Source organism: Danio rerio, chromosome 11 (genome assembly GCF_049306965.1).
Source record: "Danio rerio strain Tuebingen ecotype United States chromosome 11, GRCz12tu, whole genome shotgun sequence".
In the NCBI taxonomy this organism is placed as follows: Eukaryota; Metazoa; Chordata; class Actinopteri; order Cypriniformes; family Danionidae; genus Danio; species Danio rerio.
Genome location: NC_133186.1, coordinates 30,138,311 through 30,160,503, shown reverse-complemented (window position 1 = coordinate 30,160,503; position 22,193 = coordinate 30,138,311). Strand labels below are relative to the sequence as shown.

The following is a 22,193-nucleotide window of genomic DNA, read 5'->3' as shown; positions in this document are numbered from 1 at the left end:
AATATCATTAGCTGTTTTGGATTGGCTACAGAACAAAGCACTGCTGTCCAATGACTTGCCTAACTAACCTTTTTTAACCTAATTAAGCTATTCAAGCCTTTAAATTACACTTTAAGCTGAACACTTATATCTTTCTAAATATTATAAAACTGTCATTATGAAAAAGACTAAATAAATTAGTTATTAAAATTTGTTTATTCATTAATTTTCCTTTTTCCTTTAGTAGGCTTAGTCCCTTATTTATCAGGCATCGCCACAGCGGAATGAACCGCCAACTTATCCAGCATATGTTTAGCAGCGGATGCTTTTCCAGCTTCAACCAATTACTGAGAAACACCCATTCTTGCACATTCATGCCCACACTCATAGACTACAGCCAATTTAGGTCATCCAATTCACCTATACCGCATGTCTTTGGATCGTGTTACTAGTGGTCATGCATAAAAACTGCCATAAAATTTCACAAATATTGTATAATTACAACAAAAACTGCCAGTAAACCTTCAAAAAAAGTATTCTTTTCAAATACTGATATGGTAGAAAATAGGGTTGCATGATATTGGAAACATATGATGTTGCGATATTTTGTTTTGCTGCAATTTATATTGCAATATGAATATAATTTCACCAGATAGCTTAAATATCTCTATTAAAAATCATTCGTTAATTTAGACTGATTGGGCTAGTTCTGGAAGATTTTGGGGTTTATTTTGTTTTAGTATTGGAAAATGGGTATTAAATAATTTACATTACAGTACTCAAGAACAGAAATTGAATAATCCAATGTAAAATGACACCGTATAGTCTTCATTGTATAAATAATTCAATCAATACATTGTTATTAGAGTTACAAACAGTACAATTTCATGTCCCTCAATATACTTCAAACTCGTGCATAGTCTCGAGCCTTAAAAACACATGCAAATGGTAAACTTTTTCAATCCATTATGGGTAAACTCTTTAGCTACTCCTAAAATATTCAGTGTTTTGACCTGTAGCTCCTGTTAAACTATAATCCCAACATATAAACTCAACATTGCACTTCCTGCGATGTGACAGTTGCAGATGTGAATATTGCTAAATCGATGCAGAAACAATATATTGTGTAACCCTATAGAAAGTCTAACAGCTTTTTCGGTCACAATTTACATATAGTTTCTTTGGTTAATGGATTAATTACAATAAAATGATCAAATACTTACAGCACTTCTTAAAGTTTACAATAATAAAACACAGCCAACATAGGCTCATTCTGAAAAAGTGTACATTTCTGGAGATTGTGAATTATTACGTCTTTAAAACAAACATTACGGGGGGGTATGACGTTGTTCCTTTTCGCGTTGACCAACTGACTGCTTACCTCTCTGTGTACGGCTTTTCCGATGTTACCAGTTTGTCCAATTAGGACACAACGGGGTTCGAGTCCGATGAAGAACAGTTTTAGAAAGCAGATGAGACAAAAACTGAAGCCAAACAATAGAATAAGCAAGTAAATAATAGGGTGAAAATGTGGTAAAATCTGAAAGCGTGATAAAAATCAGGTGAGGGCTTTTCTTTTTCTGGATTGCTTTTTAAAACTGTCGATTGGGTTTAGGGAAGTGGGTGGGTCGGTCAATCACTGCTTTTAAAAACACTGGGTGGGTCAGTGTCACGATTACCAGCGATTGTACTTCATAAGATCGCTGGACCTCTCTCACAATAAATTATGGACTACAATTCCACCATTTCTGGACTACATATGCATACATGAGCTTCGCCCAGGCACACATGCTTCCTCATTTAGACTGATCACACTCGCACAACCTGAGGATTTTCACAGACTGATTGCACACACTATTTAAGCAACACACTCACTCACTCCCATTGCCAAGTCGTGTTATCTGTATAGTAACACTACAATGCGTTTTCCTAGTCTTGTTTTCTTGTGTTTTGACCCTAGCCTTGTTATGCTGCGTTCACACCAGACGTGGAAGGCGCGGATAAATCGTGCTATTCGCGCGTAAATAGTCGCGTGAACATTTGAGGTTACTCGCTTCATTCGCGCGTCGAACCCTGCTTCATTCGCGTGTCAAATTCACTTCAGAACAGACGCGGATTCGCGTGATGGGCAGGGCTTCTGTCAGCCCCTTGACTCTAGCTTCATAGCTAAAGGGCTAACATGGATTTTATGAAGAAAAAAACAGTGTTTATGTGCTTTATGAAGGATCATAAACAGCGTTGATACGTTTAGAGCTGTGTTTGAGTCCACTACATCCTTTCAGAGGTGCATCCAGCTCTTTAAGCTCATAGACTCCTCCAGAAACTGAACCTGGCTGATGGAGGTTTTCAGCGGTGCTTCTGACTGAGCCCAGCCCAGTTTGATGAACTTCTTGTCGGTGTCTGCTGGGGGATTTCCCCTGGGACACCGAGAACAGGCGATACATCACAATCACCCCCCCACAAGAGCAAGCTCCTAATTGGTTAACGCGGCGCGAATGTCCGCTGAAGTTCAGATTTACGAACGCGAGTGATTCGCGCGAAACGCGCATTAAGCGCGTCAAATGTGCAAAACTCTTAATTCGCGCCATGCGCACCGCGCAATTCTCGTCATTCGCGCCGCGCCATTCGCGGGTATCGCGCCACAGGATGTCTATTCGCGCGTTTGCATTGACTTAACATGTAAATCACTCGCGCTTGACGTGCGTGCCGCGTCTGGTGTGAATGCAGCATTAGCCTTTTTGTCTTAGTCTGCCGCCTGCCTTATGACCTCTTGCCTGTTACTTAGACTACGATTTTGGACTGTCTTCATATATCTGTTTGCACCTGTATTGACCATTGCTTGACTTACCACTAGGGATGTAACGGTATTGTAAATACCGTCATACCGCAATATTAATTTTTTTCGATATTACCGTAGTCGCATGACTCGGTAAAACTATAGGTCTTCTGAGAAAATTTGCTCAGGCGAATGAAGCGAACGGGAGGTACCGGAAACTATAATTCCCATCAGCCCAGGCTTGGCCATAATCCCTTGCAGTCTGTTGTCGCTACAGATCCAGTAATGCGGAAATGGAGTGTGCTGCTAGAAGCGGGGATCAAAAAGAGCTGGAAAACCCTAAAGCGGGTGTTGTCGCCGCGCACGTACTGAATAGTGGTGTTGTCGCGCGAGTTCTTATAAGCTGTGTTGTCGCGCGCGTACTGAATAGCGGTGTTGTCGCGCGAGTTCTTATCAGCTGTGTTGTCGCGCGCGTACTGAATAGCGGTGTTGTCAGCACACTGTTCAGACTGATGCAGACATGAGACCTCTATCTTACTCATGGTTTGTCCTCTCAAGTGGAGGAAAGACAATGCACAACGTTACCCACTGCTGTCAACCTGGGCCAAGTCATATCTCTCTTGTCCCAGAAACCTCAGTCCCAAATGAGAGGGTTTTTTTTTCTGTTGCAGGGTACATTGTAAATGCCCAGAGATACCAGCTTTTACCAGATTATATTTATATGATAATTTTCCTTTAAACCCATCTCTATCTTAGTGAGTGAGTGATTAAATGTTGAATGAGATGAGTTTTCAACACTACTAAATTGAAACTTAATTTTTTTACATGGTTTAATAATTTTTTGTTATTAAAATTGAAGTTCCTGTTTCAAAGCTTACAGATAGATGGCTAATTTGTATGTCATTGACACTTTTGGCACTTTTTTGGAGTATTTTCATAAGTTTTGTTTTTTCCTGTAAATGATTCAATAAATACCGTACCGTGACATTCATACCGAGGTATTACCGTACCGTGAAATTCTGATACCGTTACATCCCTACTTACCACTGATTAAACCTGAATTTGGATCCAAACCTCAGATGTTTGTGTCACTCCCAGTGTCACAGTCAGTAGATTGATCAGTTAGTCGACAGATACCTCTGGTGGATTTAGGCGAGAAGAGCAGGCGCGAATGGCACTCGAGATAGAAATTTTCGATCTGAAAAAGTGTACACAGCGGCCTCTGGTGGATTTGCGAAAAAACAAAAACTGCAACAAAAAAAAGTATGTAGCATTTGGGACGTATTTGTTGCTATTCAGAAATGTATATTGAGGTACATTTTCAGAATGAGCCTAGCTTGAACTCAGCACAATGTATGTACTATGTATATGAACAAACAATGAACAAGCCAGTCAGATCAACTTGAACAGCCAAATAATACGTTAAAGAAACTGAAGTCAGGACAAAAGTCAGCGAGAAGACTGTGATAATATGATGCAGTTCCTGAAATCTGACAGGAAATCGCATTCTCATGCACATCCTGCTCCATACACTTGTGTTTGTTATTTTTGACAATGGCATTGGACATGGGCATGCTGATGGTGACAGCTGAGTTGAAAAAACGTCCTGGGCATTACTAAAAACCCTGTGGGGGGTGTTGACAGATGGAGACCGTGTTTAGGCTTCTGGTATTTATGTTGTGTTACTGTTTTATTGTCATCTGCCTTTGCTGTTCTTCTTTGCTGCGTTGTGTTTGCTAAGCCCTTTATATTGAACCTCTTGTGCGAGGTGTTATTTTACTGCAGTTCACTAGATTGATGTATTCATCTCCTCCCACACAAATCCTTCAATATTTTTTCCCCACTGAGCCTTTCAGCGACTCGGTTGGAAAGCTAACTTGTTATTTTTAAGATGAAATGGGTGATGCTAGTATGGGCTTTTTTAAAGACTAAATGTAAGGTTTACTTTAGTGCCAGTGTGGACAGCCTGTAAAGAAATGTATAAAGACAAGATCTTATAGGTTGTCTATGAAAGCCTGCTGACTACTTTGTTTAAATGAAGAACTTGAGGTGTTTTTTTGACAGGAAAGTGGAATGGATGTGACGTGTACACTTTCTTAACTGCTAATTTCTCCCCTCTGTTATTTTATTTTGGGTTTTAGGAAAGCACACACAGCACACAATTCAAACGCCCCCCTATATACATTTCTGTGCAGGAGATACATTGTTGTGCAGTTTTTGTTTTCGTGAATCCACCTGAGGCGGCTGTGTACACTTTCAGATCTCACATTTATCTCGCGAGTAACATTCACACCTGCTCTACTTGCATAAATCCAACCAGAGGCCAATGTCGACTGACTGACCGACTGACTGATCAACCAACCCCCCCAACAGCCTTCCTCCTTCCCTAAACCCAACCAATAGTGTTTTCAAAAGCCCAGATTGACAAGCCAACTCGCTTCCTTAAACCCAACCGGCAGTGGTTTCAAAGAATGTTTTTACCACATTCTCACCCTGTTATTTACTTATTTAATTTTTTTTGGCTTTTGTTTTTACCTGCTTTCTGGAACTGTTCTTCACCGCACTTGAACCCTGTTGTCGTACTCAACTCCTCTCTGCATCTTTAGTCTGCCCATGTTCGCGGCGAGCCACTGGACAAACGGTGTTAACAGTGGTAATAAGTCCATACAGAGGTAAGCGATCAGCTAAACGAACTGCAGCCGCATTTTTAAAGACGATTTGCAGCCATACATACTTCTGGCTACACAATTTGCGATCTCCAGAAATGTATATACAGTATGGCTACATTTTCAGAATGAGCTTATGGTGATGTATTTACAAATCTACCAAAATGTTGCTCTCCATTGCATTGATGCCATCTGGAAGTCAGTATTAATATTTTATTTTATTTAAAAAGGTAATTTCAATTTCTTTTTGGTTCTTATCAGTTGGATCAAATTTATTGGCCGTTGAATCGGATTATGCCTCTTGTATGAGCAAAAATACAGGCTGCAGTTTACTTAACAGCCACTACCACTAACAAAAAAGTTTAAGCAGCGGTCACATTAGAGTTTGGTGTGAAATTTGGTTGGATGTTACTAAGAATGGGCCAGTATAATTTTATGATGGTTTAATAACCTTGAATAAAAATGCCAGTTTCACGATGTCACAGTTTTGTGATTACTGCTCTAAAATAAATTATTTTTAAATGTCTGGGTTAAAAAAAAACTTTTCCCCATTGAACACAATATATTTTATTTTAAGAAACTCATATTTCAAAGCAGCAAACATGTCTGGCTAAGTAATGACAATAAATCATTGATGTCTGCTCTCTTCATTCGTTTCAAAAACACTAATTTCTTTACAACACATAAAAAATACATTAAAAACGTAACGTTTACCTTGGGAACCATATACACAAAACATTGTAGCTGTATTAAAACCTTGACTTTCCAAAACGCTGTAAACCTTGAAACCGGTTATTGTCCCATGCCTGATGTGACACTGATTAAATGTTTTTTGTATTAAAAGGATTCAAGTACAATAATTTTTCAAATGTCATCATTTAGTCTCCCTCCACTTGTTGTAAAGAGGTTTTATTTACCTTCTTCTGTTAAATACAAAGGAAAAATATCTTCTTTTGTATTGAAAAAAATAATGGCTTCCACAGAATCAATTTGTGTTTGGACTACATGAAGAAATTAAGTTAACTTATTTGCTTTTACAAATTTAAGTGGATTGAACATAAAACTATTTAAAATTGTTTAAAACAATATTGTATTCTTTCAGCTCATTTTAAATAAGTAGTTTGAACAAACAAAAAATGCCTTCTTTTAAGTGTGTGTTCACCAGTAGAAAGAAACTCAAATGGATTTGAAACCTTGAGGTTAAGTAAATGGTGATTTATGTTTTCATCATTGGGTGAACTACCCCTTTAATGCAAACAAATGGGATAAACAAAACCATATACAACCAATTAATAAATCCAAAGCACAAAACAAGTTTATTCTTTTAAAGTTTATTATCAGTTATTGTTTAAAAAATCTATTTTCTTGTGGAGTTTTTAACTGTGGAACTTGACTGTTAGTCTACATTGAGAAAGTAAAAATAAATTCTTTACATACAGTATACAATACTTTGTGTCGAGCTGAGTTGTGTTTCAGAGTAGAACCGTAGTCTATTGCTGACATGAATTGACCCTTGTATTCGACCAGGCCCACTCTTTGTAAATATCAAACTGAAAACATTCAAAGTGACAAGATGCTATTAGTGTACTTTCTGGGGGAAACACATAGTGCATAAACAACTGTGAGTTTGCCCAAAACATTAGTCTAGTCTACATATTTAAACAAATAGATGACTCTAAGGGGGCAAATTTCATTCTTGCCAAACACTAAAATGCCATCCCATTTCCTATGGGAACAGAGGATCTCCTCATTCAGTCTAAACTAAACTGTTTGACTGGCTGTTGAGAGACTGAAGGACACTGTGAATATCCTCCAACATAAACATAAGACGGGGACATTGTTTGTTTTGAAGGACAGTGTTTCCTTTCTTACAGCTTTAAACTGTATCTGAATTCTTTGGATTTTGGCTTTCGGAAATCAGCAGGAAATATTCCAATTCCACAGAGTCGCTGTCAGAAAGTTGGGAAGTTCTCTTGAGTTCCTCTAATAATCCTATTTCATGGGCAGATGGAAGAGTATGGCGGCGCAGGGGGGGATTAGAGACTGTAATTATCTTCTGATTTACCGAGGGACTGTTTGAAGCCAGGGATGTAGAGACACTGAGAGTGAATGTCCTTGGATTGTCTGAAGCTTCTGCTGGATGACGTTTGGAGGATGAGCGAGGTGTTGAAGGAGTTTCTCTCTTGTTTTTGATCTGATGATGGGAATGGAGGTGGATCATAATGATTCAGTTGCAATTAGTTCTCAAATGACTCACCTCTCAGTAACCTCCTGATATACAGTTAAAGTCAGTATTATAAGCTCTCCTGTATTATGCTGTCCCCCACTCCCCTCTTGTATTTAACAGAGGTTTGTTCTGTAGAAAATCAAAAACAATATTGCTTAAGAGGGCTAATAATAGTGGTGTAACGGATCACAAATCTCATGGTTCGGACCACATTATGGTTTTCAATTATGGATCAGACCATTTTACGGACCAGCAAAAAATGGGAGGACATAAATGTTATTTGCTTTTCATTTATTACAAAACAGTACTGCAAGATACTTTTGGTTTTAACAAACAGAATTTAGAACCTGCAGTTTTATCACAAATAAAATAAGGAATTAATCAGCTGAATAAAAATGAACTGTATAATATTCAGTACTGTAAAAAATTCACTGTTACTACGACTGTAATGCTAAATAATTAAAACTAACATTATAATTTGTACAACTTATATTTATGTATAGTCTCATTTTCAATAAACAATTCAGTTATTCACTCATAAAGCTTCATGTTTCATTGCTAAATGGAAATTTTTGTGGCAGTAGCATGTTTTTGATGGACACCTATTAGTTTAATGAGGTAATTGCTGCAATGGTTTTAATCTTCATCATAAACATCAGTGGTTTCAGTGGTTATATATAAATTATATACTGTTTTCCCACACTCAGAAATAAAGGTATGCGAGCTGTCACTGGGGTGGAACCTTCTCAAAAAGTACAAATGTGTACCCGAAAGGTCTATAATACCTCAAGGGTACATATTAGTACTTAAAAAGTACAAAAGGTACTAATACTAAAAGGTATAATTTTAGGTACTAATATATACTTTTGAGGTACCAATATGGACCCTTTGTGCAAATGTGTATCTTTTGAAAAGTCACCACTCCAGTGACAGCTCACATACCTTTATTTCTGAGAGTGCAGTACTTCTGTGTTAATTGACTGTTTGTAACTTCATAACTAACTTAAAAGACTGAATCTCTTTCTTGATTTTAACATTTTTCAAACACAGATTTGAATGCAAGGATTCGAAGGATTAATAAACATATGCAAAACACCATTGTTTATAATTTATGTTGCGTGGGTGTTGAGATCCCAATCTTTTAATGATTAAATGTGCAGCTAACAAGTACCCAGCAAGCATTTTTGTCTTTAAAATATGTCTATTAGATGTCTAATAGATGTCTAAACATAGTCATCTTGGCTAAAACAAGGGTAAATTTGGGCTGTCTGTGAAATATAATAGACGTCTAAGAATAGGCCAAAAATACACTAGTCATCAAATAAAAAAAAAAATAAATGACTACACATATTAAGTCTGTCTAATCTTTCTATTTGAATTCTTAGATGTATAATTGAGATCTATTTCTATTCTTAGATGTATATTAGATTTTCACTGGCAGCCAAAGTTTAGCCTTGTTTTAGCCAAGCTGTCTATGTTTAGATGTCTTTTAGACATCTAATAAACACAAAATTGTTTGCTGGGGAGTGACAGAAAACACCTTTAATTTAACCCACCACATCCCAAATAACCTACCACAACTTTTTCTGTCATCAATATGCTTTAGTTTACAGGAAAGCCTAAATGTTTTCATACATGTGATTTGAATGACATGAGATGCGATCTCTTTGAGATTGTTGCAAATTTATAGGATTAATCTACAAGGGAAAAATTTGTATTAATCCGAGGGTCACGTGTGTTCCGAACTGTGGTTTGGGATCTGTATGAATCACAGATCAACCGTGATCCTTTACACCACTATAACATTGACCTTAAAAACTGCTTTTATTCTATCCAAAATAAAACAAATAAGACTTTCTTCAGAAGAAAAATTATTATAGGAAATACTGTGAAAAATTAATTGCTCCGTTAAACATCATTTGGCAAATATTTAAAAAAGAAATTCACAGGAGGGCTAATAATTTCGGCTTCAACTGTATTTGTAGATGTCAGATGTTCTTTTTGTTTCTTCTGAGCATTTAGTCAAAGCGGTAGTTCACGCAAAAATGGAAATTGCCACCCACACATACAGTAATTTAAAACCTATATGGATTATAACACAGAACTGTTTTTCTTCTAGTAAGTAAACAAGTCAGCAAGCGACCTGTTTGCTTAAAGGCTCAACCAGTGTGCATCCTCATATTGTAGACTACAGGCTTTACTCGATAAAAAATAACTGTTAATTATCAGTTTGAAGTACAGTACGTGTGCGTTTTCCATTAGTATAGGCTTTTGAATTGCATTATATGACCTTGATCTCTGCTCTATCCACTACAGTTTAACAAAGTGACTTCTATTGACATCGTTTCAATGGTTTGAAACAAATCACTGTATAAGATATAACATCATATAACCAGAAAAACTTGTGGCAACACATTACCTGTGTTTAGTGCTGTATACTCTCGGAAAGAGAGAGTATATTAACAGGGGCAGCACCGTTTCAAAAGGTAGTTTTGTACCATGCAGATCCATATTTGTACACTAAAGGTACATAATAATAGATAAAAATCACAAATGTTTACCTCGTAGTACTTCAAAGGTACAAATTTAGGTACAAAATGAAAGTACCGATGTGTATTTGTAAGGTACAAAGTGAAAAAGGTACCATACCAGTGACAGGATTTTTTCATTTGTTTCTGAGAGTCCTGTATGCTGTTTCAGTGACTGTCCAAAGCATGTAAAAATGATGTGTGTGCCATAACAAACACCAAGTTGTTTTACACTACATTTTGGCTCCACATTACGGGCTTCACACCATCTAAGCGTTGCTAACTGTAGTGCTAGCTGTTTTCTCTTCCAAAAAAAAGTGTCTGAAATGTGTGATGAAATGTCTGCAAAATAACATTAACTTGCTTCATGCCCATTTCAAGACACTTTCAAAGTAAAAAAAATGTCTGGTAAATATTGCAATAGTTAAGAATTGAAGGGTTAAGTTGTGTCAGCAAAAACCTTGGAAGAAATTGACTCACAAGTTCACTGCTTCCGACAGGTTTGAAATCTACTTGTGGTGGTAGCCGGATTGAAACAGAGTTATATGCGACAAACAAAACATAATTTTAGCATATTCAAATCAAACCAAAGCATTTTAGATATGTTTATAAAATAAAAAGCAAAGAAAACAGACAATATAAAAAAAAAACTATCATAATTACAAGATTAAAATCTGTAGATTATTTAAACCAAAGCAAATTTAATATATATATTTTTTTAATTATGATTCATTCATTTTCCTTTGTCATAGTCTCTATTTATCAGGGGTTACCACAGCAAAATGAACCGCCAACTATTCCAGCATATGTCTTAAGGAGTGGATGCCCTTTCAGCCACTCATACGCTACAGCCAATTTCATTCATTTATTCATTTTCTTTTCAGCTTAGTCCCTTTATTAATCTGAGGTCGCCACAGCAAAATGAACTGCCAGCTTATCCAGCACATGTTTTATGCAGGGGATGCCCTTCCAGCTGCAACCCATCACTGGGTAACATCCACACACACTCATACACTACAGACAATTTAGCTAACCATAGCGCATTTTTTTGGACTTTTGGGGGGGAAACCGGAGCACCCTGTGGAAACCCACATCAACACGGGGAGAACATACAAAAATGCCAACTGACCCAGCCGAGGCTTGAACCAGCAACCTTCTTGCTGTGATGCGATTGTGCTACCCATTACGCCACCGTGCGGCCAACAGCTAATTTGGTTTATTCAATTCTCTTCTACGGCATGTCATTGAACTGTGGAGCACCCGGAGGAAACCCAGGCAAACATGGGTTGAACATGCAAATTGAAATGCCAACTGATCGAGCTGGGACTTGAACCAGCGATCAGTGCTAACCACTGAGCCACCATGCCACCTTTTTTAAATTAACAAGGCATATTTTTCCCACACAAATTTAAATCTTTGTTCATACTCATTTTGGAATTTTATTTATTGGCTGTACTGTCCCTTTAAGTAAAACCACTACAGTTACTGAAGCACATAATTTGAATTAATTCATATGAATTCATTAATGCCACACTGAAATTTCATAAAATAAAGCTATCTTGACTGAACAGTAGCAAGTAGAGTAACCTGCTGCACTTGGATAAAGATACTATAATGAAGTCTGGCCTAATGTCCTCTTTAAATGGCTACATTATGCTGTGTGGCAGCCATTCAATGGACATCTTTCAGGTTCACCAGCCAGGTTAATTGGATGTTAACGGAATTACTCGATGCATTTGAAACAAAGACAGTCAATGTGAATCAGAGAGGCTGTATTTTCTATGCAATCAGTAATATGATTAACTGTCAACGGAAGAAAAATCGTGTTTACTTCGGCCATCATCATTGTTAAAAGAATGTTGTGACAGAGATGATGCAAACCCCGACTCCACAACAGGCCTTTTGAGAGATTTTGGTCTGGTTTTATGTGTCAGCCTTCAGAATGAGTGCTTTATCATAAGTGAGGAATGCCTAATCTGCTCCACCAAATCATGTCAACATTCTGGGATGCAAAGACAGAGCATTGATCCGTCCCACCCGCAGGGATTCACTTATCAGGAAAAGGCAACCTTCCGTCATCGTAATAATATCTTGTGCTGTAGATAAATGTAATTTAATAAGAAGATAATATTGAAAATGTCATATCCTCCCTCCCCCAAAGGCTTCAAACATGAGAGCATGCTTTTCCAATCAGTGTTATGTGTGAGGAATTACAAAGTGTACACTGTAAAACAAAATATACGTAAATTAACAGTTTTCCATTTTTTTTTTTCAAGCTTTTTATTTATTTATGCTTTTAAATTGCATTATGGGGACTTGATCTCTCCTGCAATACCAAAAAGTGACTTTTATTGACATTTAAAGAGTTCACACTTAGATGTTGCTTGACTCTAATAGCAGGTTTGGCATGTTGTGCCAGGAGAGAACCCTGGATTATTGCTGATTACGGATGAGAGGACAGCCGTAATCAATCATATCATGTGCTTCTCTCGAAATTAATTTGTAAAACTTCACTTTTTATAGTTTAAAGCTGCGGTCACACTAGAGTTTGTGCGTGCGAAATTTTATCATACGGTGCTGCGAAAAGGGGTGGGATTAAACAAGATTATTAGTTATTAAAAAAGCAAGCGATTGCTCCATGTTTTAAATTTCTATCCAGAGAGGTCATGTTTTGATCCTCAACTTGTCTCACGCCGTCAAGTGACAAGATTTTGCAGGTCAGAGTTCTCCAAGCTTGAACTTTGCACCGCAGCAAACTGCGAAACTTAACGCATGACCCTGCGTTTCCAGTCTGACGCATTCACGTGCGTATGGGGAGAAAAATCAAGTGTGATCGCAGCTTAAAGCAGGGATGGGCAAAATCGGTCCTGAAAGGCTGGTGTCCTGCAGAGTTTATCTCCAATTCTAATCAAACACATCTGGTTATAGATTTGTAGTGATCGTGAAGACACTGATTTGCATGTTCAGGTGTGTTTGATTAGAGTTGGAGCTAAACTATGCAGGACACTGGCCCTCCAGGACCGGGTTTGCCCACCCCTGGTTTAAAGTGATATATTGGATTGCAAACTACAGTACAAAAACTTAGCAGTAAACTACCAGTATTTATTATGCTGTTTTACAGACTTATTATTGATATATGATATTTTTAATACAATATATTGTTTCAACCCACTAAAATGTCAATAACAGTCACTTTGTAAAAACTACAGAGTTGAATTTTCAACATCAAAATTTGAAAGAGCTAAGATCAAGGTGTCATAATGCAATGCACAACCCTAAATAAATAAATAAAAAAACACCTGTGAATCATAAAATATTAAAAATGCTAATTAACAGTTTTTTTTTGTGTACTTATCCATTGAAAAACTGTTCTGTTCATATTCAGGCTGCACAATATATTGCAAAAATATATTTTTTGCGATAATAGTATATGCAATATATAAGTATATATCAAATTAATGTGTGATGGATTATGTTTATTTTATAGGTACATTGGTTGTTTATCTAAATTTGACCAATCAGATGGGGCCTAAGGTAAACTCAGAGCTACAAATAAATACTTATGGCGGCAGTCATTCATAGTGTTTTGAAGAGAAAGGGCCCTATTTTAACAATCTAGGCGTTAAGTCTAATGTGCAAAGCATTAAGGGCGTGTCTGAATCCACTTTTGCTATTTTAAGGATGGAAAAATGCAGTTTGCTTGGAAAAATGGCTTTACTTTCTCTTTTTCTTTCTCTTTACTTTTACTCTTTACTGCTTTACTTTCATGGATAAGCAAACAGTGTTGTACACACTCCACTGAACACATCCATTAGCCTACATATTTACTTTCATATTTCATTTGTTAAGCACAAAGATTTGTTTCAAAACTATTTCTAAATTCAGTTCCTCTTTCTAGCAAACAAATAAATGAACAATAATAACGAAGTGTGGTCAAAAAAACGGAGTTATTTAGTTTTTAATGTACATCTTATTCCTGTTCTCATATGATGATGCATATGTCTCCAAAAACATGAACTTGATTCTTTTTATGTAGAAAATAATCATTTTTGTAACATTTAAATTTTTCATATATAAAGATTTTTGTGTATTGTTGCTGTACATCCTTTGTGCATCAAACAATGTGTACGCATTTTTGACTTGGCGCATAATTAACATGCTCTGCGCTGGAATTTAGACCAGCTTTCATTTGGTCAATGGCGCGGTCTGTTTCAGTTCTCCATTGCGCAAACAATGCACCTTACCAAACCTCTTTTTTAGACCAGAACACCCATGAGTCCACAAAGTGGCACAAATGAGTTTGCTATTTCAACAACAATGGTGCAAAACGTGAAAATTAGGGTTGCGCTGATCTGAAAATAGCAACAAATTGCGCCATGCACCTTATTGCACCAGGTGTATGATAGGGCCCTAAATGTTTGGATCTTGACACTTTTTTTTTTTTTTTGGTCTGAATTGGAATGAAATATATCAGAAAAATATTTTGTTTTTATTATTATTTATATTTCTGTTTATTTTAATATCATATCACAAATAAATGATTCAGTAGCTAATAAAAATAGCATTTTTCTAGGGAAATGTTATTTTGTACAAAAAAAGGTATTGCAATAATTAACAACAATATTTCAGATTTTTCAAGTATCATGCAGCCCTAGTTCATATTCAAATTATTAGGTAATTATTAGGTAATTTAATTACAGTTACTTATAATATTATATTAAATAATGAAAGAATAACACATTCTACAAATACATATAAATCAATTCACCGAAGCAAATATATTTTGCTAAATTACTAAATTTTTCAATTAAGTTCATGAAATAATGCTGTATTTGTTATCAAAAATCGTTAAGTATTATGTTTTTAAGTCATGTTTGACTCATTAAAATAATTTAAAAAGCTAATTTTCTATTTTAGTGTATTTAATTTATTTAGTATAGTATTGAGTATAGTAATTAAAATCCTTATTGAGTAATTAAATAACTTATCTGACATATTAAATAGAAAAGTAATTAAAAACCTTTTGATAATGAAATCAATTATATTTTACTAAACGTAACTAAAATGTCCAGATTTGTGACAGATTTTTTTTTCTTGTTAAATAAAGGCTATGTCTGACAATCTGATTCTTTTTCAAGTGTTAAAAACGAACCGCAGTTGTGAAGGACAAGTTGATTTGTCTTGGGTGTCATTATGGTCCTAAAACCCCAGTTTGGAATGTAAAAAGCCTCCAGCATCTTTTGGTTTAAATTGGTAAGGAGAGAGAGAGACTTGGCACAGTTTTGCATGGCATTTGGGGGGATGGGAGCTTCAGTCTCAGTGGAGTGAGTGCTTGCAGCTGTTCTGGGCTCATAGAGAGAGAGTGAGTGAGTGAGTGAGTGAGTGAGTGAGTGAGTGAGTGAGTGAGTGAGTGAGTGAGTGAGTGAGTGAGTGAGTGAGTGAGTGAGTGAGTGAGTGAGTGAGTGAGTGAGTGAGTGAGTGAGTGAGTGAGTGAGTGAGTGAGTGAGTGAGTGAGTGTGTGTGAGTGATGCTTGGGGAAATGCATAGTAGACTCTGACTTTTGAGTATTACTGCAAGTCTTGATTTTTAATGATTATGTCATATATTGGATGAGCCTTTTTGAAAGGGTTGTGTGGGAACCAGAAATATAATATAATATAATATAATATAGAGTGACACTGTGGCTAAGTGGTCAGCACTGTCTCCTCACAGCATGAAGGTCGCTGGTTTGAGTCCCGGCTGGGTCAAGTGGTATTTCTGTGTGGGGTTTGCATATTGTTCTCGTCCAAAGACATGCGCTGTAGGTGAATTGAATAAACTAAATTGGCCGTAGTGTATGTGTGTGATTGAGGGTGTAAAGTTGTTTTTCCGGTACTGGGTTACAGCTAGATGGGCATCCACTGCGTAAAACATATGCTGGAATAGTTGGTGGTTCATTCTGCTGTGGCGACCCCAGATGAATAAAGTGACTAAGCTGAAGTAAAATGAATGATTGAAAATGTAGGATGAACAAGAATGTACGATTTTAAATCAGCATAACACTTTTAGATTCATTTTTATTTTCTTGTTGGTGTATCATGTAGAGCAGTTAATGGTGAGTGTGTGGGCGCCCCTGTGACTTCACGGGGCTTGAAGATTTAGGCCTCTGCTCACAGGTGCGCACATACAGAGGGTGCATAGTCTAAAATAAATGGCGTAGAATCACTTAGGATCCACCGAATCCACTTTTACAATTTAAAAAATGGCCTGTGCGCCCAGCACATAGTCTAAATGGGTTGTCCACTTTTTCTTAATGAGTTATGGGTGTGTTTTGGACATTAAACCAATCAGAGTCTTATCTTACTGAAACTAGCAATAAACATTTGTGCCACCTGGTGCCACATTGCGTCTTGTATATGATAGGGCCCACTCTCTAAAGTCAGCTAATCACTTTTTAAGTAAATTTTTTACTACTAATTTATTGCTGAAAGAACTGCTTTTTCATTTATTAAAAAAAAAAAAAACATCAGAATAATGTTATACAGCTTAACATTAATAAAATAGGTTTTAGGTTGATAATTGAAAGTTTGATTGCCATCTGTGTCAGCCAATAACTCCCACCATGCCTGTGAATTTGTGTGTGCACCAATTGAGTTGTATTTTTGCAATTGTGTATTGAAAAATCTTTTTCCGAGCCCAAGCATCTCTGGCTCATTTTGCAGTCTCATGCTTGATAAGTCCACATCAAGAGCACATCAATAATATTGTTATGCCTGCCATGGCAAATTTGTCTAAGAGGCCGTGCATTGTTATTATTATTTTTTTCTATGATCTTAACATAAAAACACAGTTGTTTTCTTGTGATCATTCTGTAATGTGGCTACTATCGACCCTGTACTTGTTTTAGGGAAATAACATGAAAGATAAAGTACACAAATATTACTACTGAAGGTGCTTTCAAAATAGATAAAGCTGTCATTGGTGTCATTACACAACATGGTCAGCTGCTGTATTATATAAGGAATAAAAAAACATAAACGTGACACAAATATGAATGACTTAGATGATATTATTTTATTTTAAACTGGTTGAGGACAATAGTGGGCTGAATTTGAGTTGCTAGAAGTGCCCCCTCACATTTGCCCAGGCCTGACCAAATATAAAATTCTGCCTACACCACAAATTTGTTTCATCAACAGTATTGCATTAAACTGCTGTATAATGTTAATTATAACAATTAATAATGTTTTTAAACTAATCGGACTGTTTAATTTAAAAATGTTCACAAAAACATAATGATCTGATTTCAGTTTTGTTAAAATATTGACATCTACATAAAACGTCTGAAGGAAACAGCAGACCAGCTGAATGAGATGCAAATTCACGATCTGCCAAGAGGTGGCGCTTATGAACAGCAATGATAAATTATAAGTTACCAGAGAGAATAGGGTGTAAGCCGAGCTAGTGTTGTTATTGTGACTTTTTTCAATTTAATAAGGTTCCTTTAACAGCATCGATGTTGTAATGTAATTAAAATACATTCATATAAATAGACTTGGGGATTCATTTAGTTGTTCAAGCGTAAAACAAGACAAAAAGCCGTTTACTCGCATCCGCCTGTCAGAATCGGCAGGTTAGTGCAGAAGCTTCATTGAATATACTGGGATAAAATAAATGCTCATATTATAAAGACATGGCGGGGGCATATGTAATTTAATGCAGTGCTTCTTGTACAATCTGAGACCCGATTTATCTCTGATATCACTCAGCCAGTGGAGATCACTGATTGTAATAGAAAACAGACCTTAAATGTGCCGTTTTTGCCATGGCATACAGTTCACCAGAAGCGCTTAACCCGGGTTACTGGCAAATTAAAAGTCCTATTAGCAATAGCATACTTTGGCATATACCCTATATGAGGGTACTACTGTCAAAGTGATTGATAACTTTGTCCCATCACCCCCGCCCCCCAAATTGGGGTGGGACTTCCAGTGGAAACCACGCCCCTTAAGGAATGGATTTTCAATTAAATTAAATTCTATATATTTTATAATTCAGATAATTAGATCATAAAAAGCTTAGTTAGATGATAATTGATATTATTTATCATATATCAAATTGAAATAATATATATATCAGGGCTCGAAATTGCGACCATTTTGGTCACATATGCAACCGAAATTTTAAGTATGCGAATTCAAAATATATTTGGGAGCATGTGTGCGAGTGCAAAAAATTGTTCTGTGCGACCAGTTTTTACTGCAAAATGTTTACCACATGCACGGATTCGGGAGACATTCACGCAGAATGCATCTCTGCATCTCTGCGCAGCGCTCAGGAATGGTTTAAAACAGTTGTCATGTCAACTTGCTGCAGTAAACAAAGCCAAGTCCGTAATGCTTGCCCCGCCTTCATGCTCTTCTTATTGGCCCACTTCTGCTCTAGCACTGAAATATCAGCTGTCAATCACTCAGTCAATGCCTTCTGGCTTCAGACAAAGAGCTTAGAATGACCAAGAGGCGACACTCAATCTGCCATGTCACAGTTAGACGGCAGAGACGCCACATTGTATTGGCAAAACAAGCGTGAAGTGTTGCTTTAATAGTTTGCTGCAGTGAAGTTTCGTTTTCATTTTCTCTGTGTGAGAGCTCATCTGGAGTCACTTGTGGATTAACAGTGTATGCAACGTTCGACAACAATAACTTACGTGTCTAAGGAGGAACATTGTTTACCTGAGAGCTGTTCTCATCTGCAAACGCTGAGATCCGGATTCGCTTGTAGTCTTTTCTTCATAAAGACGCGGCTGTAGTTGCTGGGGATTGTCCTGTCTCTACAGATTTGGTAAGTGAGCGACCAGTGCTCTTTGTTTATTCAGTTTGTTCGTATCGAACTAAGTTAACTATTGCACCGAGTGCAAACATGTTAGCACCACAACCAAACTTTACCCTCGTGTAGGGTTTTTACCGCATTTAGTGACCGGAATAACACGCGCGGCTTTCTGACGCTACCTGCCGTGTGCATCTAAGTTTCCGGGAAATGCTGAGGTTTTTTTTTTCTCTCATTCGCCGTGCGGTATCAAACATTGCATGAAAAATACACGCTTAGAGCAGTTCCTCCAATCAAATATCTCGTTTGTCGCGAGGGGCATGAATGAATTACCTGAATGAAAGAGCCAAACTGCAGTTAAAGTCCACCATTTAATAATTTGGCAAATAATGCGACTACAGATGTTCATATAGGTTAAACACCATCACTTTCTCCTGTGTGTGTATTTTGACTCTGAAACTCAGCGCGTGCCCAAATAGACACTCCCACACCATCCCACTTTTCTTCCTCAGACACTCCCCCCTAAACAGCTGGACACGCCCACTTTTCTGACTTTTTCCAAAGTAGAGGTGTGAAAATGTGAAGCAGTGCGTGCAGGGCCGGTGAGCGCTCGGTGTACCTTTTGGTCACTCAGTTATGTTATAAAAATCTATTTTCTTGTGATAACAGGATTTCTTTGAGACATATTTTACTCACGCTTGAATATATATTTTTTTGCTTGTTAGTTTGATCAGTGTTGATTTCAAATGCAATAAATATGTTTGTATAAAACTTGTAGTAACGGTGCTTATAAGTGCAACTAAATTTTGGCTGATGGGCCAAAAAATATATTATATTATATTATATTATATTATATTATATTATATTATATTATATTATATTATATTATATTATATTATACTGAATAAGCTAACATTTATAGTTCTGGTTAGCCTTCTACTATACTCTTCGTGTGTGTGTGTGTGTGTGTGTGTGTGTGTGTGTGTGTGTGTGTGTGTGTGTGTGTGTGTGTGTGTGTGTGTGTGTGTGTGTGTGTGTGTGTGTGTGTGTGTGTGTGTGTGTGTGTGTGTGTGTGTGTGCACCGATATGTTATTATCTATATCAATGGAGATCCGTATTTCTGTAAAAGTACCTAATATATTGTTGTCTATATCTACGAACATCTGTATTTCTGTAATTGTACCTGATATATTATTGTCTACATCTTTGGACATCCCTATTTCTGTGAAGGTACCTGATATATTATTGTGTTTGTTTAATGACATGGATCCGTATTTCTGTAATTGTACCTGATATATTATTGTCTACATCTATGGACACCCCTATTTCTGTAAAGGTACCTGATATATTATTGTGTTTGTTTAATGACATGGATCCGTATTTCTGTAATTGAACCTGATATATTATTGCCTATGTCCTATTTCCTAAAACCTATTTTATTTTAATGTTTCAGTCAGGATGTAATTGTATGGCTTTCTTGTACTATGTACAGTGAGAATGAGGTCTATGACAAAAATTGTGTGCTGGGTTTTAAAGTCTTAAAATAACTTAAACTTAAAAAACAAAATTGTAGACCTTAAAAAGTCTTAGATTTACTGAAATATTGTGTTGTAGGTCTTAAATCTTTTTAAACAAGTCTTAATTTTGCTTTGTCTTAGTAAAGCTAAGCAATTGGGCCGACATGCATCCAATCCCTATCAATACATCTCTTAAGTCTTAATTAGTCTTATTTCTTTTATTTAGACTAGAATAAAAGCAGTTATTAATTAAAAAAAAAAAACATTTTAAGGTCAATAATATTAGCCCCTTTAAAGGGCCATGAAACCCCCTCGTTTCAGCAGGGTGTTTTCACACCTCTACTTTGGAAAAAGTCAGCAAAGTGGGCGTGTCCAGCTCTGTTTAGGGGGGAGTGTCGGAGGAACTAAAGTGGGAGGGTGTGGGAGTGTCTATTTGGGCACGCACGAGTTTCAGTCAAAATACACACACACACAGGAGAAAGTAATGGTGTTTAACCTACATGGACATCTGTAGTCGAATTATTCGCCAAATTATTAAATGGTGGACTTTAACTGCAGTTTGGCTTTTTCATTCAGGGAATTCATTCATGCCCCTCGCGACAAACGAGATATTTGATTCGAGGAACTGCTCTAAGCGTATATTTTTTATGCAATGTTTGATACCGCACGGCGAATGAGAGAAAAAAAAACCTCAGCATTTTCCGGAAACTTAGATGCACACAGCAGGTAGCGTCAGAAAGCCGCGCGTGTTATTCCGGTCACAAAATGTGGTAAAAACCCTACACGAGGGTAAAGTTTGGTTGTGGTGCTAACATGTTTGCACTCGGTGCAATAGTTAACTTAGTTCGATACGAACAAACTGAATAAACAAAGAGCACTGGTCGCTCTCTTACCAAATCTGTAGAGACAGGACAATCACCAGCAACTAGAGCCGCGTCTTTATGAAGAGAAGACTACAAGCGAATCCGGATCTCAGCGTTTGCAGATGAGAACAGCTCTCAGGTAAACAATAATCCTCCTTAGACACGTAAGTTATTGTTGTCGAGCGTCCCGTACACTGGTAATCCACACGTGGTCTAGATGAGCTCTCACAGAGAGAAAACGAAAACGAAACGTAACAGCAGCAAACTATAAAAGCAACACTTCACGCTTGTTTTGCCAACACAACGTGGCGTCTCTGTGGCGTAAACACGGTGACAGTAATGAATATTAATGAAGTTGCACAATAGAGCGTGCTGATTGGTTTGAACCAAGCCTTACTCATGCATTAATGCATCACACTGTAAGACGTAATAAGACACACTCTGGCACAGACGCCCAGTCTGCACGCTGGAATACAACGCTATTATGTCATGGCCGTGACGCAGCTTCAAAAATTCGTTTCAAACAGGAAGTACGAATTTGCTTGAAATAACGCAAAAACAACCAATTTACACTTTTTAGTGAAATATAGGTGTCCTAATAGTGTTTTTAGCAGTGTGGGACACATATACGACTGTCAACAGCTCAAAAAATGTGTTTTGGTGTTTCGTGACCCTTTAAGCTTGTTTTTCCGACTGTCTATGGAGCAAACCATCGTTATACAATAACTAGAGTAATTAAAAATCTTCTCTCCATTAAACAGAAATTGGGGGGCTAATAATTCTGACTTCAACTGTACATACATACATACACACGCACAGCAAACATCTTTAA

The 22,193-nt window shown here is 37.0% G+C and overlaps 2 protein-coding genes across 2 annotated transcripts in view; both read left to right on the top strand.

The window, feature by feature from the left end:
• The window catches only part of LOC110440101 (guanylin), a 56,243-nt gene extending 34,203 nt beyond the window's left edge, over positions 1 to 22,040 (top strand). The window contains exon 4 of the transcript XR_012387196.1: positions 20,785 to 22,040. The gene's annotated coding sequence lies outside the window, so the exon portion shown is untranslated. The remainder of the gene's footprint in view (positions 1 to 20,784) is intronic.
• Positions 1 to 22,193, top strand: part of ece1 (endothelin converting enzyme 1) — a 133,622-nt gene that overhangs the window by 2,881 nt on the left and 108,548 nt on the right. The window lies entirely within an intron of this gene.